The 27,981-nt window shown below is 39.7% G+C and overlaps 1 protein-coding gene and 1 non-coding gene across 5 annotated transcripts in view; one reads left to right on the forward strand and one right to left on the reverse strand.

The window, feature by feature from the left end:
* The window catches only part of TRIM24 (tripartite motif containing 24), a 126,030-nt gene that overhangs the window by 15,694 nt on the left and 82,355 nt on the right, over positions 1-27,981 (forward strand). The window lies entirely within an intron of this gene.
* LOC115838159 lies at positions 6,593-6,696 on the reverse strand. The gene has a single exon (XR_004033200.1). It is a non-coding gene; the product is annotated as a small nucleolar RNA U13 (small nucleolar RNA).

Consider the following 27,981-nt stretch of genomic DNA (forward strand, 5'->3'; position numbering starts at 1 on the left):
AAAAAGGGGTTATTATAGTTATTTTGCACAAGGTAAAACTCAGGCCAGAAATCACTGAAGAGGTAGGACAGATTATAAATAATGCTACAAGCTGCAGTCTGTAATGAAGATACGTTATTGGGTGCATGGATATTCATGACAGCTTTCATTTAAAAAAAAGCTTCAAGAGAGTCATTAAGAGTTAGGAACATATTAATAATAGAAGACCTAAAATCCGTCTCAGTTCAAGATAGATCAACTGGACAAAAACTTCAATAAGGCTATTGAGGACCTAAGTAACACAACTGAAAGGTAGATCTTAGGGTCATCTATTGCATATAAGAGAATATACATTTTTGTAAACGCACATGGGATGCTCATGAAAGATGATTATTGAGGTACAAAGAAAACTCTTAAAAATTTCTCCCAGGCCGGGAGTTGTGGCTCATGCCTGTAATCCCAGCACTTTGGGAGGCCAAGGTGGGTGGATCATGAGGTCAGGAGTCCGAGACCAGCCTGACCAACATGGTGAAACCCTGTCTCTACTAAAAATACAAAAATTAGCCGGGCGTGGTGGTGTGTGCCTGTAATCCCAGTTACTTAGGAGGCTGAGGCAGGAGAATCGTTTGAACCTGGGAGGCGGAGGTTGCAGTGAGCTGAGATCACGCCACTGCACTGCAGCCTGAGCGACAGAGCGAGACTCTGTCTCAAAAAAAAAAAAAAAAAGAAATTCCCCCCAAATAGGTACGGCGTTATACTTTGACATTATACTTTTTGGGTGAAACTGAGGAAAGGAAGATAATCCATTATATTGCCAATGGGAATGCAGAATGCTAAAACTGGACGGGAATTTGGCAATATCCAGTAAAATGCAAATGCATTTCCTCATTGACCTGGCAATCTCCACTTCTAGGAATGTATCTCAGAGATACAAATGCAAAATAATAAAGTGAGGCTTGCACAGTGTTATTTGTTTGTAGCACTGTTGATAATAATAAAAGATTGATATGACCACCAATAAATGACTGGTGGAATAAACTATGGTATATTACTGTGCCGATGTAAAAAAGGAATGAAAAAGATACGTGTACTGCTGTGGAGTGAATTCCATGATGTACTGTTAAGTAGAAATCAAAGTGCAGGAAGAATGGGTATTATATGCTACCCTTTGTTTCTCTGTGTGTGTGTGTTTCTTAGCTCTATCCACCAAAAGGATCTAAAGCAACAGTATCTCCATGACAATAAGAAAGAGAAAGAGAAAATAAGTGCTTATATTTACAAATAAACAATGGAGGCCAGGCATGGTGGCTCATACCTGAGGAGGCTGAGGCAGGAGAACTGCTTGAACCCAGGAGGCAGAGGTTGCAGTGAGCAGAATCGCTTGAATCCAGGAGACAGAGGCAGTGAGCAGAGATCAGGCCACTGCACTCCAGCCTGGGAGACAGAGACTCCATCTCAAAAAAACAAACAACAGAAGAATAAATAACTAAAAATGACTGATAGCAGGGCAAGAAAAATTTGGGAAGGAGTTAGAGAAGAAAATTAGACCTCTGTAAATGTAACTGGTTCACAGTATTGACTTTGGAACTCTGTAAATGTTTTATGAAACTAAACAAATATAAGTAACTCTCCCTGCTTCCCCAGCAAACGAAACAAATGAACATTGTTCTGTGTCAACCAAATAGTTTTACCTACATAGTAAAGGATTTTTGAAACTGATTTTTAAATCACAATATTGATTGTGCATTCCTAGTATGCTGTATTGTAAGCACAAAAAAACTTTATTCAGTGGTGTGTTTTAGTGGTTATGTTGGTATTTTGAAACTTCAGATTTCATGTGATGTAAAGCAAACAGATACTTGTGGTAATATCATTAGGCATAGAAATTCCCAAGATAATGATGAAGGCAAGCTCCAGGATGGCAGCTTGCAGCAGGCTTGAAAAGGTTTGGAGCTGGAAGAAGGACTTCATATTTCGGAGAAGGATACATTTGAGGGCACAAATGTAAAACTGTTTGATTAGCTGATACATTTGAACATATTGAAAAGGGTTTGCAGTTCTTTTGGAAAGTTTGCTGCTGATTTAGTGATAAATACTTTAAAACTAAGCAGATTTTTAAAATGCAGGCAATTGATAATTTGAGAATAAAATTGCTTGAGAAAGGAAATATTGTACTATGCTCTGCAGCTCAGTTGTGAATATTATTAAATGTTCATAATATATAAACGTTTCATTTATCAGATTTCCAACAAATTATAAATTTGTTGGAAAACTAATAGAAATAAATGTCAGGAGGATAAGGAGGGAAAGATTTTTGGATGGGAGCTTATCTACATTTTCCACTGTAAGGCTGGACAGGTAATTCTTGTAGTTTATAAATCTTGGAATGTTGTAATTTAAAAAGAAATTGGTTTATGTACTAGTATAATTAAAGGAAACTGAGAAGAATATTGATTAATACTGTAGGTCAGGGTATGTTATTTTGGTTTGGGCACGGTGATTCATGCCTGTCTGTAATCCCAGCACTCTGGAAGGCTCAGGCAGGAGGATCGCTTGAGGCTAATTCAAGACCAGCCTGAGCAGCATAGCAAAAACCCTGTCTTTTTATTTATTTATTTATTTTTGAGGCAGCGTCTTACTCTGTGGCCCAGGCTAGAGTGCAGTAGTGCAAACACAGCTTACTTCAGCCTTTATCCCCTGGGCTGAAGTGATCCTCCTACCTTAGCCTCTTGAGTAGCTGGGACTACAGGTGCATGCTACCACACCCAGCTAGTTTTTGTTTATTTTAGAACTCAGGGATTCATGAATGGGCAGTATCAGTTGAGTAAGTGGCTCAGTGCTCCACAGAAGGGGCAGGAGAGGGAAACTTTGATAAGGTATTCTTGGCATCAAGACAGTAGAAAGTACCTAGTTAGAGGCTAGTTGGCAGTTTCTGATTCATAAAGTCACTAGAGGCTAGTTGGTGGTTTCTGATTAGTTAAGCTTAAGTTCACTTTGAGTTTGGTTTCTCTTTGCTTAGATAAGAACCCAAGGTGCTGTGGCCATCTCAGCATAGTGGCCTCCTAATTCATTATTTTAATAGGGATTAAAAAGACTAAAAGTTAAGGCTCCATCCTTGACTTTTTTAAAAAAGCTAACCTTCCCTTAACAAATTCTGTCAATTCTCCTTTCTACATCTCAGAAATCGGTTGCCTTCTTTTTATCTTCTTAGTTCAGGCCATCTTTATATCCTGAGGTCATTTCAGCTGCTTCCTAATTGTGCTTCTTACCCCTGCGGGTGCCTTCTCATTTTTGTTGAAGAGGTCTCCCCACCATGAACTGAAAACTTAGAATGCTTAAGCTTTTCAAAAAGTGTGAGGGAAACACATGTACAATTAACATATTAAGTGAATAATTATATAACCACCACTTAGATCAAGAAACACACATAGCCAGTAACCCCAAAAGTTCCTTGTCTGCTATATTTTTATCACTTCTTCCCTCTCTCTTAGAAGGTAACCGTTTGTCCAACCTTTTTTTTTCTTTTCTTCTTTTTGACAGGTCTTGCTCTGTCACCTAGGCCAGAGTGTAGTGGTGCAATCAGAGATCACTGCAATCTTCATCTCCCGGGTTCAAATGATCCTCCAGCCGTAGACTCCTGAGTAGCTGGGCGTGTGCCAGCATGCCTGTATGAGAAGGAGTTTTGCTCTTGTTGCCCAGGCTGGAGTGCAGTGGCGGGATGTTGGCTCACCGCAATCTCTGCCTCCCGGGGTCAAGCAATTCTCCTGCCTCAGCCTCCCGAGTAGCTGGGATTACAGGCATGCGTCACCACGCCTGGCTAATTTTGTATTTTTTAGTAGAGACGGGGGTTCTCCATGTTGATCAAGCTGGTCTCGAACTCCAAGTCTCAGGTGATCTGCCTGCCTTGGCCTCCCAAAGTGCTGGGATTACAGGCGTGCCACTGCCCCCGGCATTTATTTTATTTTTTACTTTTTTTTTTTTTTTTTTGAGACAGAGTTTTGCTCTTGTTGCCCAGGCTGGAGTGCAATGGTGTGAGCTCAGCTCACTGCAACTTCTGCCCCCAGGTTCAAGCGATTCTCCCACCTCAGCCTCCCAAGTAGCTTGGATTACAGACGTGCGCCAACACGTCTGGCTAATTTTTGTATTTTTAGCAGAGACAGGGTTTTGCCATGTTGGCCAGGCTGGTCTCAAACTCCTGACCTCAGGTGATCCACCCGCTTCGGCCAAAGTGCTGGGATTACAGGTGTAAGCCACCGCGCCCGGGCGATGAATAAATTTTTAAATTTTTTTTTGTAGTGACGAGGTCTCACTGTTACCCAGGCTGGTCTTGAACTCCTGAGGTCAAGCAGTCCTACCACCTCAGTCTCCCAAAGTGCTGGGAATACTGGCATGAGGCACTGCACTTGGCCTGCCCCACTTTTATGTTTACAATTCCTTCATTTACTTTATGGTAAATGCGGTAACCTAGCTTTGTCTGTTTTGGGACTTTTTGTGAAAGGAATGGTGCTGGTGTATTTTATTTCTTCCTATCTTCATTTAACATTGAAGGGATCATCCATGTTGTTGCATATAGCTATAGTTTATTCATTTTTAATGCTATATAATACTTTGCACAAATATACCACAATTAAATTTTCCATTCTGTTGTTGCTGTGTATTGGAAATGTTGCCTGTTTTTTGCTCTTTTTAAAGCAGTGAAGCTGTTAACATTCTTGTTAATATATCCTGCTGTTCGTATATGTGAGTCCTGAGGTTTTGGGGTGTGTGTGTGTGTGTGTGTGTGTGTGTGTTTTAAATACTGTAAGTCAGAATTCCTGATCATAGAGAAGGTGAACGCTCAAGTTAACTTTTACCAACTCTCATGTACCCACTAGCAGTTCATGTATGTTCCTGTTGGCTCAGATGTAGACGTTAACTAACATTTGGTATTATCAATCTTTTTATTTTTCGGCAATCTTGTGGGTGTTTCCTGTTAACTTATTGTGATCTGAGAAGCTTTTCCTAAGTACCAGTTAGACTGAGCACTTTTCATATCCATCATTTAGATTTCAGCTATTGTGAAGCACTTGTTTGAGTCTCTCCTATTTTTTCTTTTTGTTGGGTTATTTAAACTTTTTTTTTCCACTTTTTAAAGAGTTATTATTATTTTTTTTAAGACAGAGTTTCACTCTTGTTGCTCAGACTGGAGTGCAATGGCGTGATTTCAGCTTGCTGCAACCTCTGACCCCCAGGTTCAAGTGATTCTCCTGCCTCAGCCTCCCGAGTAGTAGGGATTACAGGCATGCGCCACCACACCTGGCCTAATTTTGTATTTTTAGTAGAGACGGGATTTCTCCATGTTGGTCAGGTTGGTCTCAAACTCCCGAGCTCAGGTGATCCACCTGCCTTGGCCTCCCAAGTTATTTTTTTTATGAGCCTTGATCTTGCTATGTTGTCCAGGCTGGTCTCAAACTCCTGGGCTCAAGCAATCCTTCTGCCTCAGCCTCCCAAATATCTGGGATGACAAGTATGTGCCACCATGTCTGGCTATTTTAATTTTAATAGGAGTTATTTTATATTCTCGCTATCTTCTTCCATTCTGTTTGCCTTTTTTATAGGGTCTTTTATTTTTTGAATTTGAATTTTTGAATTTTATGAATCTCTGTGGTAAGTACTCTTGTTTTAAGAATCTTTCTGGGCTGGGCACTGTAGCTCACACCTGTAATCCCAGTACTGTGGGAGGATCACTCGAGCCCAGGAGTTTGAGACTGCGTGGGCAACATAGGGACAAGTTGTCTCAATACAAACCAACAAACAAAACGAGCCAGGCATGGTGGCATAAGCCTGTGATCTCAACTACTTGAGAAGCTAATGTGGGAAGATTGCTTGGACCCAAGAGGACCCAGGGCTGCAGTGAGCCTTCATCGTACCACAGCACTCCAGCCTGAGTAACAGAGCAAGACCCTGTCTCCAAAAAAAAAAGAAAAAAAGAAAAAAGAAAATATTTTAAAAGCTCTATAATTTTTCCTTCACATTTGGGTTTTCGTTTCATCTGCAGTTGATTTATATGTATGGTGAGGTTGCAGTCCAGTTTCACTTTTTACCTGTTATCCAAGCCCCATTAGCAGAAAATAGTACTATTCTTTTCCCAGTGCTCTACACCACCGTGCTTATAAATTATGTATGCGTGAGTCTGTTTCTTTCTTAGCAATCTGATTTCTCTTTCTCAGGCAGTTTTAATCTGTTGATCTATTTGTTACTATCTGCACCAGGGTCACACTTTTTTTTTCCTTTTAGATAAAAGAGTCTTGCTTTGTTGCCCAATTTGGTCTCGTACTCCTGACCTCAGATTGTCCTCCTGTCTCGGTCTTGGGATTACAGGCATGAACCACTGCTTGGCCCACATTCTCTTGACAGTAGTTTTTGATAGCTGGCAAAGCAAGTCCTTACGTAACCCCTCACCAATACCTGTAATTATTTTTCAGAAGCATCTTCTAATTACTTGTTAGCTATTTGAATTACCACATAAGAATCCACCTATCAGGTTTCACAAAAAACATGATAGGCTATTGGGATTATGAGAAATTGATAATTTGAGGAGAATATTATTATGCTTCTTAATTTTTTTCCATTAAGTCAGATGGGTAGCATGCTAGCATCCTAACAGAGTTTGAAGGAGGCACATTGCACACGTGTGCCTGAAAACCTGATCATCAAGCTTATGAACCACAAAAGGATCTTATGCTTTCTTTAGTGACTCATTAAGTATAATTATTCCCATTGAGATTTTGCATGTTTTCCCTTAAAGTTTTTGTAGGTACTTGATAGGCTACTGTAAATGATATTCCATTTTAACTTTATTCTACCTTTTTGTTCCTCGTAAATATAAATACAAATGTGTGGGGTTTTTTTTTTCCTTTTTACTATTTTTTGTAGTGATGGTGTCTCACTATGTTGCCCAGGTGGGTCTTGAACTCCTGGACTCAAGTGATCCTCTCACTTTGGCCTCCCAAAATGCTGAGAGCTTTTGGCCACCATGCCTGGCCCAAACTTGTTTTATATCTTAATTTGTTTTTGTTTTTTTGAGCCATGGTCTCACTCTGTCACCCAGGCTGCAGTGTGGTGGCACAGTCAGGGATCACTGCAGCCTCAGCCTCCTGGGCTCAAGTCATCTTCCCACCTCATCCTCTCGAGTAGCTGGGACTACAGGCATGTACCACCATCCTCAGCTAATTTTTGCTCATTTTTGTAGAGGTAGGGGTCTCACTTTGTTGCCCAGGCTGGTGTCAAATCCCTACACTCCTCTGGCCTCAAATCCCTACACTCCTCTGGCCTTGGCCTCCCAAAGTGCTGGGATCCTAGGCATTAGCCACTGTGCCCGGCCCCAAATGTTTAAAAAAAATTTTTTTCAATAACTTTGTTAAATCTTTCTAATTCTAGTAAGTTCTCTGTAGCTTTGTTTGGCTTCTCTTGTATCTAATCATATCATCTGTGAATAATGACAATGTTTATTATTTCTAATATTTATGCCTTTTCTTTTTCTTGCTTTATCATGCTGCCTAAACTCTCCATTGTTGAATAAAAGTCAAGCCAGTGGATATCTATCTTGTTCCTGATCTCAGAAAGGAAGCTTCAACATTACACCATTAAATAGGAAGTTTACTGTAGGATTTTATATAGATCTTTTATAAGCATATAGATATTCCCATTGGTGAGGGAGGGATTCCTGCCCTAGGATTATGAGGTTGGCCCAATACATAACATCTGACACTGGACAGATGAAATTGACAACAGTTTATTAGTCACATAGACTTCTATAGCCCTGGGGAGGACACTACATTGCCAGGCAGGGCCACATGATGGTTGCACTCGGAACGGAGTAAACAAACAGGGACTGTGGGAGGTAGCCTTTTTATGTAGTATCATGAAAATGGGGTGCCCCAGGTTCCTACAGGAGGATGAGATTGGCTTGTTTGAATAATTATATAGGCTGGCAGGAAACTGAAACTCAGTATTTAAGCATAAGCAGAAATTGTGCCTGGTCGCTTTGATAAAGAGTATTTGGTTAAGGGACCCTATCTGTGGAAGTAGAGTGGGGAGGAGAACTTGTGGTTAGGCTGTTCAAAGTCCTCCCAGTTTTACCAGAATCAAGGCAGTACATAATATTGAACCTCAATTCTAGGCCATATACCTCCCCATTTATTTCCTACTATTCACAGAGGCATGTGTGTCTGTGAGTGTGTCTTTTTGATCATAAATAGATTTTTTTTTTTTGAGACGGAGTTCCGCTCTTGTTGCCCAGGCTGGAGTGCAATGGCACAATCTCGTTTCACCACAACCTCCGCCTCCCGGGTTCAAGTTATTCTCCTGCCTCAACCTCCCAAGTAGCTGGGATTACAAGCATGCGCCGCCACGCCTGGCTAATTTTGTATTTTTAGTAGAGATGGGGTTTCCCCATGTTGGTCAGACTGGTCTGGAACTCCTACCCTCAGGCGATCCACCCACCTAGGCCTCCCAAAGTATTGGGATTATAGATAGGCATGAGCCACCACTCCTGGCCTTAGATTTTTTTTTTTAAATATACTTTTTCTTATGTATCTAGTGAAAGCATAATTTTTTCTTTAATCTGTTAGGTGGTGAGTTCTAAGAATTGATTTTCTAATAGTAAAATAAACTTACTTTCCTAGGCAGAAGTCTACTTAGTGATGGTATATTATTCTTTTCACATGCTATAGGATTTGGTTTGCTAATACTTTGTTTATTGCTTTTATATTTATGAATTACCTTGGCCTGTGGTTTTTCTTTGTAATACTGCCCTTATGAGTTTTCTTGTAGAGTTAGGCAAAACTTCATAAAATGAATTACAGAGTGCTACTTATTTAATTTCCCTGAAGGAATTTGTGTAAGATTGGAATTAAAGTATTTCTTGAATATATGGTAGCAGTCAGGGACTGGGCCTTTCTTTGTGGGAAGATTTTAACTCTGGATTCAGTTTTCTTAAAGGTTTATCTATAGGACTCTTCTACTTGAGATACTATGGTAGACAGTTTCTTTTTTTCTAGGAATTTGTACATTTTATGTAAATTTTCAATGTTATTGATAGAGGTAGTTGATAATAACCTCTTGGTAATTGTTTCTCTGTATCATCTAAAGTTATGAATTTTCTTTTTCATTCCCGGTGATTTTGTAGGCCTTCCCTATTTCTTTCTCTTTCCTCAATATGGATTTTCAATTTTATTGGTTTCTCTGAAAAAATACATTAATAGTTCTATTTCATTTTATTAATTTCCTTTTATTTTCTTTGGGAATATTTTACTATGCCTTGTCAATGTTTCGAGTACTTTTTTTTACAGTAGTAAAATATACATAACATAAAATTTACTACTTTAATCATATTCAAGTATATAATTCTGTGGCATTAAGTACATTCGTAGTGTTCTGTAACTTTCACTACTATTTCCAGAACTTTTTCATCATCCTGAGAAGAACTTTTTTTTTTTTTAAATTATACTTTAAGTTCTAGGGTACATGTGCACAACGTGCAGGTTTGTTGCATATATACACATGTGCCATGTTGGTTTGCTGCACCCATTAACTCATCATTTACATTAGGTATTTCTCTTAATGCTATGCCTCCCCCATCCCCTCACCCCACAACAGGCCCCAGTGTGTGATGTTCCCCTTCCTGTGTCCAAGTGTTCTCATTGTTCAATTCCCACCTATGAGTGAGAACATGCGGTGTTTGGTTTTCTGTTTGCTCAGAATGATGGTTTCCAGCTTCATCCATGTCCCTACAAAGGACATGAACTCATCCTTTTTTATGGCTGCATAGTATTCCATGGTGTATATGTGCCACATTTTCTTAATCCGGTCGATCACTGTTGGACATTTGGGTTGGTTCCAAGTCTTTGCTATTGTGAATAGTGCCGCAATAAACATACATGTGCATGTCTTTATAGTAGCATGATTTATAATCCTTTGGGTATATACCCAGTAACGGGATCACTGGGTCAAATGGTATTTCTAGTTCTAGATCCTTGAGGAATCGCCACACTGTCTTCCACAATGGTTGAACCAGTTTACACTCCCACCAGCAGTGTAAAAGCGTTCCTATTTCTCCACATCCTCTCCAGCACGTGTTGTTTCCTGACTTTTTAATGATCACCATTCTAACTGGTGTGAGATGGTATCTCATTGTGGTTTTGATTTGCATTTCTTTGATGACCGGTGATGATGAGCATTTTTCATGTGTCTGTTGGCTGCATAAATGTTTTCTTTTGAAAAGTGTCTGTTCATATTCTTTGCCCACTTTTTGATGGGGTTGTTTGATTTTTTTCTTGTAAATTTGAGTTCATTGTAGATTCTGGATATTAGCCCATTGTCAGATAGGTAAATTGCAATAATTTTTTCCCATTCTGTAGGTTGCCTGTTCACTCTGATGGTAGTTTCTTTTGCTGTGCAGAAGCTCCTTAGTTGAATTAGATCCCATTTGTCTATTTTGGCTTTTGTTGCCATTGTTTTTGGTGTTTCAGTCATGAAGTCCTTGCCCATGCCTATGCCCTGAATGGTATTGCCTAGGTTTTCTTCTAGGGTTTTTATGGTTTTGGGTCTAACATTTAAGTCTTTAATCCATTTTGAATTAATTTTTGTATAAGGTGTAAGAAAGGGATCCAGTTTCAGATTTCTACATATGGCTAGCCAGTTTTCCCAGCACCATTTATTGAATAGGGAATCCTTTCCCCATTTCTTGTTTTTGTCAGGTTTGTCAAAGATCAGATGGTTATAGATGTCTGATGTTATTTCTGAGGCCTGTATTCCGTTCCACTGGTCTGTATCTCTGTTTTGGTACCAGTACCATGCTGTTTTGGTTACTGTAGCCTTGTAGTGTACTCTGAAGTCAGGTAGCGTGATGCCTCCAGCTTTGTTCTTTTGGCTTAGGATTCTCTTGGCAATGCGGGCTCTTTTATGGTTCCATGTGAACTTTAAAGTAGTTTTTTTCCAGTTCTGTGAAGACAGTCATTGGTAACTTGATGGGAATGGCACTGAATCTATAAATTACCTTGGGCAGTATGGCCATTTTCACGATACTGATTCTTCCTATCCATAAGCATGGAATGTTCTTCCATTTGTTTGTGTCCTCTTTTATTTCATTGAGCAGTGGTTTGTAGTTCTCCTTGAAGGGGTCCTTCACGTCTCTTGTAAGTTTGGTTCCTTGGTATTTTATTCTCTTTGAAGCAATTGTGAATGGGAGTTCACTCATGATTTGGCTGTTTGTCTGTTATTGGTGTATAAGAATGCTTGTGATTTTTGCACATTGATTTTGTATCCTGAGACTTTGCTGAAGTTGCTTATCAGCTTAAGGAGATTTTGGACTGAGACAATGGGGTTTTCTAAATATACAATCATGTCATCTGCAAACAGGGACAATTTGACTTCCTCTTTTCCTAATCGAATACCCTTTATTTCTTTCTCTTGCCTGATTGCCCTGGCCAGAACTTCCAACACTGTGTTGAACAGGAGTGGTGAGAGAGGGCATCCCTGTCTTGTGCCAATTTTCAAAGGGAATTTTTCAAAGGTCAGTTTTTGCCCATTCAGTATGATATTGGCTGTGGGTTTGTCATAAATAGCTCTTATTATTTTGAGATACGTTCCATCAATACCTAGTTTATTGAGAGTTTGCAGCATGAAGCGCTGTTGAATTTTGTCAGAGGCCTTTTCTGCATCTATTGAGATAATCATGTGGTTTTTGTCTTTGGTTCTGTTTATGTGATGGATTACGTTTATCAATATGCATATGTTGAACCAGCCTTGCATCCCAGGGATGAAGCCAACTTGATCTTGGTGAATAAGCTCTTTGATGTGCTGCCGGATTTGGTTTGCCAGTATTTTATTGAGAATTTTCGCATCGTTGTTCATCAGGGATATTGGTCTAAAATTCTCTTTTTTTGTGTGTCTCTGCCAGGCTTGGCAGATTTATGATGCTGGCCTCATAAAATGAGATAGGGAGGATTCCCTGTTTTTCTGTTGATTGGAGTAGTTTCAGAAGGAATGGTACCAGCTCCTCTTTGTCCCTCTGGTAGAATTTGGCTGTAAATATGTCTGGTCCTGGACTTTTTTTCGTTGGTAGGCTATTAATTATTGCCTCAATTTTAGAGCCTGTTATTGGTCTATTCAGGGATTCAACTTCTTCCTTGTTTAGTCTTGGGACGGTGTATGTGTCCAGGAATTTATCCATTTCTTTTAGATTTTCTAGCTTATTTCTGTAGAGGTGTTTATAGTATTCTCTGATGGTAGTTTGTATTTCTGTGGGATCGGTGGTGATATCCCCTTTATCGTTTTTTATTGCGTCTGTTTGAGTCTTCTCTCTTTTCTTCATTAGTCTTGCTAACGGTTTATCTATTTTGTTGATCTTTTCAAAAAAACCAGCTCCTGGATTCATGAATCTTTTCGAAGGGTTTTCTGTGTCTCTATCTCCTTCAGTTCTGCTCTGATCTTAGTTATTTCTTGCCTTCTGCTAGCTTTTGAATTTGTTTGCTCTTGCTTCTCTAGTTCCTTTAATTGTGATGTTAGGGTGTCAGTTTTAGATCTTTCCTGCTTTCTCTTGTGGGCATTTAGTGCTATAAATTTCTCTCCACACACTGCTTTAAATGTGTCCCAGAGATTCTGGTACATTGTGTATTTGTTCTCATTGGTTTCAAAGAACATCTTTATTTCTGCCTTCATTTCGTTATGTACCCAGTAGTCATTTAGGAGCAGGTTTTTCAGTTTTCATGTAGTTGTGCGGTTTTAAGTGAGTTTCTTAGTCCTGAGTTCTAATTTGATTGCACAGTGGTCTGAGAGACAGTTTGTTGTGATTTCTGTTCTTTTACATTTGCTGAGGAGTGCTTTACTTCCAACTATGTGGTCAATTTTGGAATAAGTGTCATGTGGTGCTGAGAAGAATGTATATTCTGTTGATTTGGGGTGGAGAGTTCTGTAGATGTCTCTTAGGTCTGCTTGGTGCAGAGCTGAGTTCAAGTCTTGGATATCCTTGTTAACATTCTGTCTCATTGATGTGTCTAATGTTGACAGTGGGGTGTTAAAGTCTCCCATTATTATTGTGTGGGAGTCTAAGTCTCTTTGTAGGTCTCTAAGGACTTGCTGTATGAATCTGGATGCTCCTGTATTGGGTGCATATATATTGAGGTTAGTTAGCTCTTCTTGTTGAACTGATCCCTTTACCATTATGTATTGGCCTTCTTTGTCTCTTTGATCTTTGTTGGTTTAAAGTCTGTTTTATCAGAGACTAGGATTGCAACCTCTGCTTTTTTTTGCTTTCCATTTGTTTGGTAGATCTTCCTCCATCCCTTTATTTTGAGCCTATGTGTGTCTGTGCACGTGAGATGGGTCTCCCGAATATAGCACACTAATGGATCTTGACTCTTGATCCAATTTGCCAGTCTTTGCCTTTTAATTGGAGCATTTAGCCCATTTACATTTAAGGTTAATATTGTTATGTGTGAATTTGATCCTGTCATTATATTGTTAGCTGGTTATTTTGCCCATTAGTTGATGCAGTTTCTTCCTAGCATCGATGGTCTTTACAATTTGGCATGTTTTTGCAGTGGCTGGTCTCAGTTGTTCCTTTCCATGTTTATTGCTTCCTTCAGGAGGAGCTCTGGTATGGCAGGCCTGGTGGTGACAAAATCTCTCAGCATTTGCTTGTCTGTAAAGGATTTTATTTCTCCTTCACTTATGAAGCTTGGTTTGGCTGGATGTGAAATTCTGGGTTGAAAATTCTTTTCTTTAAGACTGTTGAATATTGGCCCCCACTCTCTTGGCTTTTAGAGTTTCTGCTGAGAGATCCACTGTTAGTCTGATGGGCTTCCCTTTGTGGGTAACCTGACCTTTCCTTCTGGCCACGCTTAACGTTTTTTCCTTCATTTCAACCTTGGTGAATCTGACAATTATGTGTCTTGGGGTTGCTCTTCTCGAGTATCTTTGTGGTGTTCTCTGTATTTCCTGAATTTGAATGTTGGCCTGCCTTGCTAGGTTGGGGAAGTTCTCTTGGATAATAACCTGAAGAGTGTTTTCCAGCTTGGTTCCATTCTCCCCATCGCTTTCAGGTACACCAGTCAGACACAGATTTGGTCTTTTCAGATAGTCCCATATTTCTTGGAGGCTTTGTTCGTTTCTTTTTACTCTTTTTTCTCTAAACTTCTCTTCTCGCTTCATTTCATTTATTTGATCTTCAATCACTGATACCCTTTCTTCCAGTTGATTGAATCGGCTACTGAAGCTTGTGCATCCGTCACCTAGTTCTCATGCCATGGTTTTCAGCTCCATAGGTCGTTTAAGGTCTTCTCTACACTGTTTATGCTCATTAGCCATTCGTCTAATCTTTTTTCAAGGTTTTTAGCTTCCTTGCGATGGATTCCGTTGCTGGCGAGGAGCTGCGATCTTTTGGAGAAGAGGCGCTCTGGTTTTTAGAATTTTCAGCTTTTCTCTGAGCAGAACTTCTTTACCCGTTAAGCAAGAACTCCTCCCTATTGCCCCTTCCTCCTAGCCCCTGGTAACCTCTTTTCTGCTTTCACAAATGGAACTTTTTATTTGCCACAATTAGAAAACAGATTATTGGACAGTGGTTCATATCCAACAGCTCATTCAACTTTAGCACGTATCTCATCCCCAGTTGCTTTTCCAGAACTGCTACCTTCACTATGAAGCTCCATGAATTTTTCCAGTTCAAACCTGGGCTTCTTCAGCATTTTTGCATTTCTTCTGAAAACATCATGGAGAGGAGAAATAGATCGGCAAGCCTTTTCTATGTTTTTTCCAGTGCTATCCGGAATCAATGTATTGACCACATCTTTTCAAGTTATTTGTCTGTACCTCTCAGGTCATGATTTCCAGCATCTTCTTCTGGGTTTGGCAGTCCTGTTGGTGCAGAGCATAAAAGGTCTTCCGTATCTGATTGTTGGTTTTTTAGTAAAACCAATACAGAGCAGATGAAACAAGTAATCATCAGTAGTAGTCTTGATGTCAACATGAGCTTCAATCATGGTCTGCCATTTTTTCACCCTGGAACACATTTTGTCCTGGAGTAAGACCCATGCCATGGAAGTTATTAAGTCAGGCAGTTTTTGCCCTGAACATCTTTGATAATCAGTTTGAATTTTCTTTTTTTTTTTTTTTTTTTTTTTTTTTTTTGAGACGGAGTCTTGCTCTGTCACCCAGGCTGGAGTGCAGTGGCGCGATCTCGGCTCACTGCAAGCTCCGCCTCCCGGGTTCACGCCATTCTCCTGCCTCAGCCTGTCCGAGTAGCTGGGACTACAGGCGCCCGCCACCACGCCCGGCTAATTTTTTGTATTTTTAGTAGAGACGGGGTTTCACCACGGTCTCGATCTCCTGACCTCGTGATCCGCCCGCCTCGGCCTCCCAAAGTGCTGGGATTACAAGCATGAGCCACCGCCCCCGGCTCAGTTTGAATTTTCTAAATGCAACTTCATCATTCTGCAAGTCAACAAGACTCACTGCAAACACATAACCCTTGAGACCATCAGATGCAATTTTTGTTCCTTGGTTCTGGTGACTAGTGTCTTTCTGATATTTCTTGGACATAGCAGAAGCTTTCACATCGTACCAATCTTTCTAAGAAAATGGATCAACTACCTTCTTGGCTCCCTTTGCTGCCTTTCGTAAGGCGCTTGTTCTTGACAACTGCTATCATGCTGCTCCTCTTTCCTTCTGTCCTTGTGAGTTTGCCTATTCTAGAACCTCATAAAAATAGAATTATACAATATTTGTCCTTTTCTGGTCTGACTTACTTCCTTTAGCATAATATTTTCAAGTTTTATCCATAGCGTAGCATATATCAGACTTCACTTCTTATGGGTGAATAATACTCCATTGTAAGGGTATAGCACAATTTATTTACACATTGATCTTTTAGTGGATATTTAGGCTGCCCACTCTTTAGCGCTTATGAATAATACTGCTATGAACATTGGTGTCCAAATATCTGTTAGTCCCTGTTTTCAGTTCTTTTTGGGTGTATAGGAGTAGAATGGCTGTTAGCTTTTTGGTGAACTACCAAACTGTTACCACAGCAGCTCCACCATTTGCATCGTGTCAGCAGTGCACAAGAGTTATAATTTCTCCACATCCTGGACAGCATTTATTTTTCCTTTTATTTATTTAATTTTTTGGATGAGAGCCATCCCTAGTGGGTGTGAAGTGGTAATCTCATTGTGGTTTTGATTTGCATTTCCCAAATGATGTTGAAAATCATTTCATGTGCTTGTTGGTTGCTATTTTTTTTTAATCTTCTTTGGAGAAATGTCGGATAGGCACAGTGGCTCAACACTTAAAATCCCAGCTATTTGGGAGTCTGAGGTGGGAGGATCACTTGAGCCCAGGAGTTCAAGACCACACTGAGCAACATAGGGAGACCCTGTCTCTACAAAAATATAAGTAAAAAAATTTAGCTAGGCATGGTGGTACATGACTGTAGTCTCAGCTACTCAGGAGGCTGAGGCAGGAGGAACACTTGAGCCTAGGAGATGGAGGCTGCAGTGAGCTGTGATTGTATCACTGTCCTCTAGCCTGGGCAACAGGATAATACTCTGTCTCCAAAAAAAAAAGAAAAGAAAAGAAATGTCTATTCAAGTTCTTTACCTATTTTTGTATTTTTCTTGTAAAAGTTTATATATTCTGGATACTAAGCACTTAGAAGATACATGATTTGCAAATATTTTCTCCCATCCTGTGGGTTGTCTTTTTACCATCTTGATAATGTCCTTTGATGTACTGTAGTTTTAATTTTGGTGAAGGGGACATCCTGCAAAGTAGCAGAGCAGGAATTTCTAGGAGTTAATCCTTACATTGAAACAACCAGTAAACTGGAAAAAATGACCAGAATCAACTTTCAGTCTGTGGAGTCAGGGGAGTGCTTGATGAAGGGAGAGGCTACTGCTCTTGCAGAATAGTTTGGGGAAAGTCTCAAATGGACTGTGCCAGCCATCAGCAAGCAAAAATAAGCCATCCCTTAGACATTGGAATGTTATAGTTCTAAAGTTACCGCAGTAACAAGATCTGAGTTTATCCTGCTTGGAGCTTACTGAGCATCTTACATGCATGGATTCATGTTCTTCATCAAATTTAGGAAGTTTTTAGGTATTTATTCCATATGTTTTTTGCCTCTCTCTTCTAGCACTTGTTCAGTGGTGTTCCACAGGTGCCTTAGGTTCTGTTAATTTTTTCTTTATTTTTTCATTTTAATCTTCAGACTGGATAATTTCAATTATTTTATCTTCAAGTTTGCTGTTTCTTCCTCCTGCTCAAATCTGCCATTGTACTGCTATATGAATTTTTCATTTTAGCTCTTGGGCTTTTCAGCTTCAGAATTTCATTTTGGTTCTTTTCTATAATGTGTGTCTCTTTACTGACATTCCCTGTTTGTTCATATACTCTTCTGATATCCTTTAGCTCTTCGCATAGTTTCTTTTATCTCACTGAGCATATTTGAGACAGTTGATTTAACATCTTTGACTAGTAGTTTTACTGTCTGGGCTGTCCCAGGGATAGTTTTCTGTCAAATTATTTTTTTTCCTATGAACCAGCTATGTGCCTTCTATGATTTATAATTCATTTGTTGAGAACCAAACAATTTAAGTATTATAATGTGTTGGTAACTCTGGAAAACAGATTCTCCTTCTACTCAGGGATTTATTTTGTTGTTTGTTGAGGTCTAAAGTTGTCTATTACTATAGTGACTTTTCCAAGCGATTTTTGCGAAGTCTTTGTTCCTTGTTATGTGTGTTACTGAAGTTTCTGTCCCATTATCTCTGTATCTGCTTGCAGCCTCTCATATTTTAAGATGTCTAGATTTTTAAAAATAGTGTGCATTCCTTTTTAAATGTTCTGATAGATGTCACCAGAGAAGCCGCCATAAGCCTAAGGGGGTCAAATATAGCCAACCATCTCTGCTGATCCTCAGGGAACTGCCATACCAATTAAATCACACCCCAGCATTTTAGAGCACAAAGTCTTTACTGTTCACTATAGCAACAGCGAGCCACTCTAGGAACGCTGTCCCCATGTTGCAGCAGGACTATGGAATGGGTCATGACAGCTGGTTTATGCATGCCAGTCTCTTACCAAAGGTAAGACAGTCACCTTGATAATAATACCAATAACCTTATCGCAGCTGTCTAAAATAGGTATTATTTCCCAATAGTCTAATACAAGTCTATCTTCCGTTTTTCCCCTTTTCCCAAAAATGCCCTTTATATCTGTTTATTATTGTTGTTCTTGTTGTTATTATTATTATTATTTTGGAGATGGAGTTTCACTCTTGATGCCCAGGCTGGAGTGCAATGGCACAATCTCAGCTCACTGGAACCTCCGCCTCCTGGGTTCAAGCGATTATCTCGCCTCAGCCTCCCAAGTAGCCGGGATTACAGGCGCCTGCCACCGTGCCCAGCTAATTTTTTTATTTTTAGTAGAGATGAGGTTTCACCATGTTGGCCAGTCAGGTCTCAAACTCCTGACCTCAGGTGATCTGTCCACCTCCACCTCCCAAAGTGCTGGGATTACAGGCGTGAGCCACTGCGCCTAGTGTTACTATTTTTTAAATGGAGACAGGGTCTCACTGTGTTCCCCAGGCTGCTCTTGAACAGCTGGCCTCAAGTGACCCTCCCGCCTCGGCCTCCCAAAGTATTAGGATTACAGGTGTGAGCCACCACACCTGGCCATGTTTCTCTTAGTCTGGAATTACTTCTGTGATTAATATGAATGGTGGCTCATGCCTGTAATCCCAGCACTTTGGGAGGTTGAGGCAGGAGGACCACTTGATGGCAAGAGTTCAAAACCATCCTGGGCAACATAGCAACACCCCTTCTGTGTTTCAAAAAAGAAAAAAAGATGAAACAACAACAAAAAGAAAGATGTTAAACCTTACAATAAGGAGTGTGTCAACTGAAACTTTACCAATATAGCTATTTTTCACCTGTCAGGCAAAAATCCAAATGTTTGTTAACATACTCCATTTGAGACTTTGAGAAACTGGATATTGTTATACATTTCCAACAAGAGTATATTTGGTTGTTTCTAACAAAATTGCAGGTTTTTTTATCCTTTGACCCACAAACCCACTTCTAAGAATTTATTTTAAGGGTACATCTGCCACTAGTGAAGTGACATGTAGGCAGAGTTATTCATTGAGTCATCATTGTAATAGCAAAAGATGGGAAATAAGCTATAAAAAAGACTGGTTGAGGTACATACAATGTAGGGAAAAAAAGAATGCAGGTAGATCTGTATTCACTGTTATGGAGTGATCACCAGGATGTATTGTTAAGTGAAAACAACAACAACAAAAAGCTGCAGTACAGTGTTTTTTGCAAAAAGAACTTCTAGGAAAAAGGAAAAAAAATACTCGCATACCAGAAAACACGGCTTAATAAAAATGATTATTTATAGGGAAGGTGAAGTAGGGCAAATGGAATTGAGTGATAAAGATGGAAGAGAAATTTGCTATACTTTTTAATAAGTTTTTGACTTTTGAATCAATGTAAATGTTTTACATATTCAAAAATAAGTTTATATCTAAACTAAAAGTAAACTCTAAAAGTAGTGAACCTACAAAATGTATTGAATTGGCAACATAGTGGGATTTTATTATTGATTCTGACAGTCTGTTTCAACTAATGCATCTTAGTCTTTAACAATATTTCTGCTGGATTTAGGATTCTGGTTAGGCAATTTTTGCACTTGGAAGACAGCCTTCTACTGTTCTGACTTACATTGTAGCTGACAAAAGTAGGCTAACAGTCCTACTTTTGTCTTTTTTCATGTTAATTCATCCTTTTTTCTTTGTATTTAAGGCTTCTCTGTCTTTAATTTCTGCAGTTTTAGGATGGTATATTTATTTTCTTTATCTTTTTTTTATAGGGATGGGATCTTATTGTTTTGCCCAGGCTGGTCTCAAACTCCTGGCCTCAAGCAATCCTCCTGCTTCAGCCTCCCAAAATGTTGGGATTACAGGTGTGAGCCACCATGTCCGGTCTAGTGTGATATATTTAGATGTTAGTTTCTTTTTGTTCTACTTGAGAGTCATTGGACTTGGGAAACTTGTAGGCTCTGTTACTTCACTTGTACAAAATTCTTGCCCATTTTATTTTCTCTCAGTCCATCCTTTTGAGACTCTGATTAAATACTTGTTATGTAATCTATATGTATATGTCTGTTTCTGGACTCTATTCTGTTTCATTGTTTGTATTTCTCTCCTTTCTCGAATACCACTCTGATTACTGTAGCTCTATCCATAGTAAATCTTGAAATCAAGTAGCATAAGTCCTCCAAATTTGGTATTTTTGAATTGTTATCGCTATTCTCTGTCTTTTGCATTTTCATTAAATTTTAGGATCAGTTTGTCAGTTACTACAAAAAGATCCCCTGCTGGGATTTTAATTGGGATTGCATTGAATCTTTAGATCAGTTTGGAGACATGGAAAATCTCAACTGTATTGAGTCTACCAATCTAATAATGTTTTTAATGTCTCTATTTAGGTCTTCTTTAATCTTCGTTTTGTGGTTTTTATGATACATGTCCTGCATATCTTTGGTTAATATTACCCCTATTTTATGTAGCTTTTTTTGGGAATGCTTTAGGATTTTTTGCATATACAATCACATCACCTGTGAATATAGTTTTACTTCTTCCTTTCCAATCTGGATTTATTTTTTATTGTGTCTTTTTGCAGTCACTAAAACAGTTCTGAATAGAAGTACTAAGAGTGGACATCCTTGCCTTCTTCCCAGTGACAGCAGAAAGGATTCTGTATTTCATCATTAAATATATATTAGCTGTAGGTTTTTCAGAGATGGTCTTTATCAGGTTGAAGAAGTTTCCATCTGTTCTCAGGTTCTTGAAAGTTTGTTATGGATAGGTGAATTTTTCAGATTTTTTTTCCCCTTTTTAAATTGTATTTTCTTTAGTAGAGATGAGATCTCAATATGTGGCCCAGGCTGGTCTTGAACTCCAGGCCTGTAGTGATCCTCCTGCCTCAGCCTCGCAAAGCACTGGGATTTCAGGCATGAGCCACTGTGCCCAGCCAAAATTTTTCAGATTTTTTTTCCCAGATATATTGAGATGATCAAATAAGGCTTTTCTCCCTTATTTTGTTAACATAATGCATTATTTGAACGTGCAACCAACCTTGTATTTCAGGAATAAACCCTGCTTAATCATGATGTATATGTGTTTTTATGTATTTCTGGGTTTGATTTTCTAGTGTTCTGTTAATGATTTTTTGTTACTTTTTGTTTATGAGAGAGATTGTTCTATAATTTTCTTTTCTTGTAATGACTGTCCGATTTTAGTATCAGGGTAATACTGGCCTCATAAAATAAGGTTGGAATTATTTCTTTTCTGAAAGAGTTTGTTTAGGGATGGTCTTATCTTTTTAAAATATTGAATAGAATTCACCAGTGGAGCCCTTTGGGTCTAGACTTTTCTTCGTTGGAAGGTTTTTTGTTTGGTTGGTTCTGTTTGGATCTTTTTTGTAGAGAAGGAGTTTCACCTTGTTTCCCAGGCTGGTCTTGAAATCCTGGGCTCAAGCAGTCCTCCCACCTTGGCCTTCCAAAGTGCCAGTATTACAGGTGTGAGCCACCGCGCCTGGCTAATGGGAAGATTTTCAATTACAATTTCAATTTTTTTTTTTTTTTTTTTTTTTTGAGAAAGAGTCTCGCTCTGTCTCCCAGGCTGGAGGGCAGTAGCTTGATCTTGGCTCACTGCAACCTCCACCTCCTGGGTTCAATCACCCTGCCTCAGCCTCCCAAGTAGCTAGGATTTAGGCACCTACCACCACATACAGCTAATTTTTGTATTTTTAGTAGAGACAGGGTTTCACCATGTTGGCCAGGCTGGTCTCAAACTCCTGACCTCAGGTGATCCATCCACCTCGGCCTCCCAAAGTGCTATGATTACAAGTGTGAATCACCACGCCCAGCCTGTTGTTGGTTTTTGAGACAGGGTCTGGCTCTGTCACCCAGGCTGGAGTGCAGTGGTGCAATCTCAGCTCACTGCAACCCTCTGCCTCCTGGGCTTAAGCCATCCTCCCACCTCAGCCTCCCAAGTAGCTGAGACTACAGGCACACGCCACCATACCTGGCTAATTTTTTATTTTTATTTGTAGAGATGGGGTTTCACCATGTTGTCCATGCTGGTCTTGAACTTCTGAGCTCAAGTGATCCGCCTGCCTCGGCTGTCCAAAGTGCTGAGATTACAGGCATGAGCCTCCAAGCCTGACCCTGTGTGGTTTTTTTATTTTTATTTTTACTTATTTATTTTTTGAGACAGGGTCTCACTCTGTCACCTAGGCTGGGGTGCAGTGGCGCAATCTCAGCTCACTGCAACCTCTGCCTTCCAGGCTCAAGCCATCCTCCCACTTCAGCATCTTGATCCTGTCGTTCAACTCACTTGAGTAACTGGGACCACAATCACATGCCACCACTCCTGGCTAATTTTTTTTATTTTATTTTTTATTTTATTTTTTTGAGACAGAGCCTCGCTCTGTCGCCCAGGCTGGAGTGCAGTGGGGTGCGATCTTGGCTTACTGCAGCCTCTCCCTCCTGGGTTCAAGCAATCCTCCTGCCTCAGCCTCCCGAGTAGCTGGGATGACAGGCGCCTGCCATCACGCCAGGCTAATTTTTGTATTTTTAGTAGAGACAGGGTTTCACCATGTTGGCCAGGCTGGTCTTGAACTCTTGAGCTCAAGTGATCCTCCCACTTTGGCCTCCCAAAGTACTGGGGTTACAGGCATGGCCAGTGTGCCTGGCCCCCTGTGTGGGTTTAGTTGTAAATTTATTTACACATGTTTTATTTTCCTGTATATGTTATATCTTGGTGAATATCTCATGCATGCTTAAAGAATGTGCCTTCTGCTCACAGTTTTTTCTTTTTCTTTTTCTTTTTTTTTTCCCCGAGATGGAGTTTTGCCCAGGCTGGAGTGCAGTGGTGTGATCTCAGCTCACTGCAACCTCTGCTCCTGGGTTCAAGCAATTCTACCTCCTCCTCCCGAGTAGCTGGGATTATAGGCATGCGCCACCATGCTTGGCTAATTTTGTACCTTTAGTAGAGACGGAGTTTCACCATGTTGACCAGGCTGGTCTTCAACTCCTGACCTCAGGTGATCCTCCTGCCTTGGCCTTCCAAAGTGCTGGGATTACAGGTGTAAGCCACCACGCCTGGCCTGCACACATTGTTTTTTTAAATGTCAGTTGGATCAGGTTTGATTCTTTTGTTCAAGTCTTCTATATGTTTACTGATTTTTCTGTCTACTGCTCTATTGATTTCTGAGAGGGGAGAGTTGAAATCAACAAATGTAATGTGGATTTGTCTTTTTTTAAAATTTTGTTTAGCTGTGTCAATTTCTACATTATATTTTCAGAAGCTCTGTTAATTAGATGCATATGCATTTAGGATTATGTCTTGATGAGTTAACCCCTTTATCATGTTCTCACTTTATCTCTTGTAAATAGTCCTTGTTCTGAAGTCTGCTTTGTCTGAGAGTATTATTATTAAGTCCTCCTGGTTTCATATTATGAAGGATGTTCACTGTGTACTGGTTACCATTTTAGCCCACTATATCGTGGGCTGTATTTTTACTACTTGCCTGAGTCCAGTGAGTCAAAACATTTATAAGCACAACAAGTTACATGAAGCCCAGTTTTATTACCCACAGATGGGCAGCAAGGGACAGGAGAAGCTTAGCATTCATTGCAAATCAGTCCCTCAAGGTTTGGGAAAGCTGCCCAGAGTGGATGGTCTCTTGTCTGTGGACCACAGCTAAGGGACCCAAGAAAGAAGGTTTATGTCCCAGGAGCAACATGATTCACTGGGCTAAAGCATTGGAGGACATCCTGTTTGAGGGTTGAGAGAATGACAGGAACAGAAACTGAGGCTCTTCCAACCAGCTCCTCCTTGTCTCAGGATGCTTCATTCCCAGCATGTTATCCAGTTGCACAAAGATGTGGGTCAGGGCAGGGAACTGGCTTGATTCAAGGCCACCTGGAGCACTGCCCTGTACATATGCTTATTATTTGAATGTGTATCTGTTAGCATTCTGTTTTTTTTTTTCCTTTAACCTCTCTCTATATATTTGAAATAGATTTCTTGTAGATAGCATTTACTTGCTTTTTGTTTTTTTTTGTTATTTATGTATGTAAGAGTCAATACCATTAGTGGTATTGACAGGACCAAGGACGACACTATTTTGCATTATGTATATCCTCTCCCTTGTCTGTCGTGGATGTTGGAATAAAGTTGCTGGATTGGTGGTGATCCATATCATGATCCTGTCATTTAACTCACTTGTGTTGTGATCTACCGTGTGTAATAAGAGACTTGAAATCCACGTACATCTCTTTTGTGGAGCTAGGCAGTCAAAAGAAGTACAAGCCATTCCTAGCACATAATGTCAAAACATAAGCCCTGCATTATGCTTAGGTTTAGAAACTAAAACTTCACAGAAAGGAGATAACAAATCATATTCACATCTCAAAACCCAAAAGCTTGAAACATTTCATTTGTAGAAAAAAGGAATAAGAGGCCAGGTATGGTGGATTATATAAGCCTGTAATCCCAGCACTCTGGGAGGCTGAGACAGGTGGATTGCTTGAGGCCAGGAGTTTGAGACTATCCTGGACAACATAGTGAAACCCTGTCTCTACTAAAAATACAAAAATATTAGTGGAGTGTGGTGGCACAGGCCTGTAGTCCCAGCTATTCAGGAGGCTGAGGTGGGAGAATCACCTGAGCCCGAGAGGTGGAGGCTGCAGTGAGCCAAGATCATGTTGCTGCATTCCAGCTTGGGCAACCAGAGTGGGACTTGTTTCAAAAAAAAAAAAAAAAAAAAAAAAGGATTAAGGCCAGGCACCATGGCTTATGCCTGTAATCCCAGCACTTTGGGAGGCCAAGGCAGGAGGATCCCTTGAGCCCAGGAGTTTGAGAGCAGCCTGGGCAATATAGTGAGACCCAGTCTGTACATAAAAAAAAAAAAATATCCAGGCATGGTGGTGCAGTTTTGGCAATTTTGTTGTATAAATATCATAGGGTGTACTTACACAAACCTATATGGCTTAGCCTACTACACACCAAAAGAATATGGTACAGCCTGTTGCTCCTAGGCTACAAATCTGTACAGCATGTTACTGTACTGAATACTGTAGTATTCATCTGTAACACAATGGTATTTTTATATCTAAACATATCTAAAACCTAGAAAAATACAGTGTAAAAGATAAAAAAAAAAAAAAAGGTACACCTGTATAGAGCAGTTATCATGGTTGTGCTTGCAGGACTGGAATTTGCTCTGGGTGAGTCAGGGAGTGAGTGATGAGTGCATATGAAGGGGGCCTAGAACATTATATACTTTTATGTGACTGGCAGCTCAGTAGGCTTGTTTACACCAGCATCACCCTAAACACATGAGTAATGCATTGCACCACAGTATTATCAATATTACCACAGTTTTCACTAGGTGATAGGAATTTTTCAGCTCCATTTTATTTTTATTTATTTATTTATTTTTGAGATGGAGTCTCACTCTGTCACCCAGGCTGGAGTGCAGTGGCATGATTTCGGCTCATTGCAACCTCCGCCTCCTGGGGTTCAAGCAATTCTCCTGCCTCAGCCTCCTGAGTAGCTGGGACTACAGGCACATGCCACTGCACCCAGCCAACTTTTGCATTTTTAGTAGAGATGGGGTTTCCCCATGTTGACCAAGCTGGTCTTGAACTCCTGACCTCAAGTGATCTGCGCACCTCGGCTTCCCAAATTTCTAGGATTACAGGTGTGAGCCACCACACCCGGCCTTCAGCTTCATTATAATTTTATGATACCACTGACATATATGCGATCCATTGTTGGCTAAAAAAACGTTATGCAGTGGTCAGGTGTGGTGGGTCATGCCTGTAATCCCAGCACTTTGGGAGGCTGAGGTGGACAGATCAAAAGGTCAGGAGATCAAGACCATCCTGGCTAACATGGTGAAAACCCATCTGTACTAAAAATACAAAAAATTAGCTGGGTGTGGTGGCACGCGCCTGTAGTCCCAGCTACTTGGGAGGCTGAGGCAGGAGAATCACTTGAACCAGGGAGGCAGAGGTTGCAGTGAGCCAAGATCATGTTGCTGCACGCCAGCCTGGGAGACAGGGCAAGACTGTCTCAAAAACAAAACAGTAGCAACAACAACAAAAAACCATCATGCAGCTCATGATTGTATTTACTGTGTAATATGTAGTGCTTTGTTTTTCTAGTACTGAAAGAAAGATACATCTGGGGCTTGGGAATGAAATTCTGGTAGAGATGTAAATTTAGGATTTACTAACATTTGGTTTTAATTGTTCCTTATTAGGTAGAGGTATATCCATGACTCAGAATTTATTTGTAGCCTTAGAGATCATACTTTGAGGGAGTCAATATAGATGAGATTGTGCTGGTCCTCATCTACCTGATTCAGAAAGAGCCAGCTATTGTCATCTGATTTTAGCTGGACAGTACAGGGCTTACTGCCCAGGTTTATCAGGTACCAGCCTAGGCTAGACCTGTTTTGTGCATTTACTCATGTAAAATCGTTACAACAATCCTGCCTCAGAGTTGTTCTAATGGAAGTGGAATATTGAGCACAATAACTAGAACATAGCAAGTTCTCAATAGGTTAACTAGCATGATGATTATCATGTATTACTCTTTTATAGAAGATGAAAAAGAGGCTCAAAAAGATTGATTAGGAGTTACAGAGCAATCAATGAAGAGGGCTAATCTAGGTCTTGTACAGTTTTAAAGTCCATGCTATATCTCCATTTAAGTACTTACATTGTAGAGTGTGCACATGACATGTCAGTAGTGGTTGTGTGACCATGGGCCAGTCGTAGCACTCAGTTTCCTCATCTGTAAAATGGGGGTAACACTTAATGTTTTATATAGAATGTCTAGAGTTCTTAGCTGTGTGAAGCTGGAGGCATAATGAAAATTAGGTTTACTCCATCTTTCTCTTCTCTGAAATGCATTGTGACATCTTTCCAGATTTTAAGTATTAATTCTTTGCCAGTACTGTGTGTTTAGATAGATCTTCCAGCTTGAGGCTTGTCTTCTCATTTTGTTCATGGTAATGTTTTCACTAGCTGTAGTTCTGTAACAAAGAACTGTAACAAAGGTGAATATATTAATCTTTCCCTTATAGCTCTTGCTTTTTCTTTCTTGCTTAAAAATTTATTCCAATAAATTTGTATTTCAAGGTCACAAAGATATTCTCTTACATTTTCTTGTGAAAGTTTTATAGTTGTTAATCTACTCAAAATAGTTATTTTTTTAGATCAGATAAAGTAGGTTCTAATTTCATTCTCCACCCCCAGTAGTTGTTCCAGCAACATGAAAAGTTCATCCCTTTTCCCACTGATTTCTAGTGAACATCTGATATATATAAAGTGTACATTTATGTAAGCCTTAAAAAATATCACACCATTTTAATTGTTATAGCTTTATAGTAGGTTTTATTAGTTGGTAGGCGTGTCCCCTCAGTTTGTCAAAATTCTATGGAAATTTCTGTTGGGATTGTTACTAGAGGTGCATTGAATCTGTAGATATGTTTGTGGGAGCATTGGTATCTTTACCATCATGAACATGCTTTCTTCATGATTTAGATATTTTAAAATATTTTTAAATATAGCTTAATATTTTCCTGCACAACGACCTTCACAATCTTTTAAAATTTATTTCTAAGAACTTAATATATTTTTGTTGCTATTATAAAAAAAATTTTTTTTCATTAAATGTTTGTTTGTTGTTTGTTTATACAAATGACATTGGCCTTTGGATTACTTTGTATTTGTTCTTATGCATTTCATTAAAAAATATATCTGGGAACCTTATTGCAGTCTTCCATAGTTTAAATTATATGGCATCAAGTTTATATTAGAGTTTTTTTTTTATTTAAGTTTTAGGGTACATGTGCACAATGTGCAGGTTTGTTACATATG

This window comes from Nomascus leucogenys, chromosome 13 (genome assembly GCF_006542625.1).
Source record: "Nomascus leucogenys isolate Asia chromosome 13, Asia_NLE_v1, whole genome shotgun sequence".
NCBI classification, from domain to species: domain Eukaryota; kingdom Metazoa; phylum Chordata; class Mammalia; order Primates; family Hylobatidae; genus Nomascus; species Nomascus leucogenys.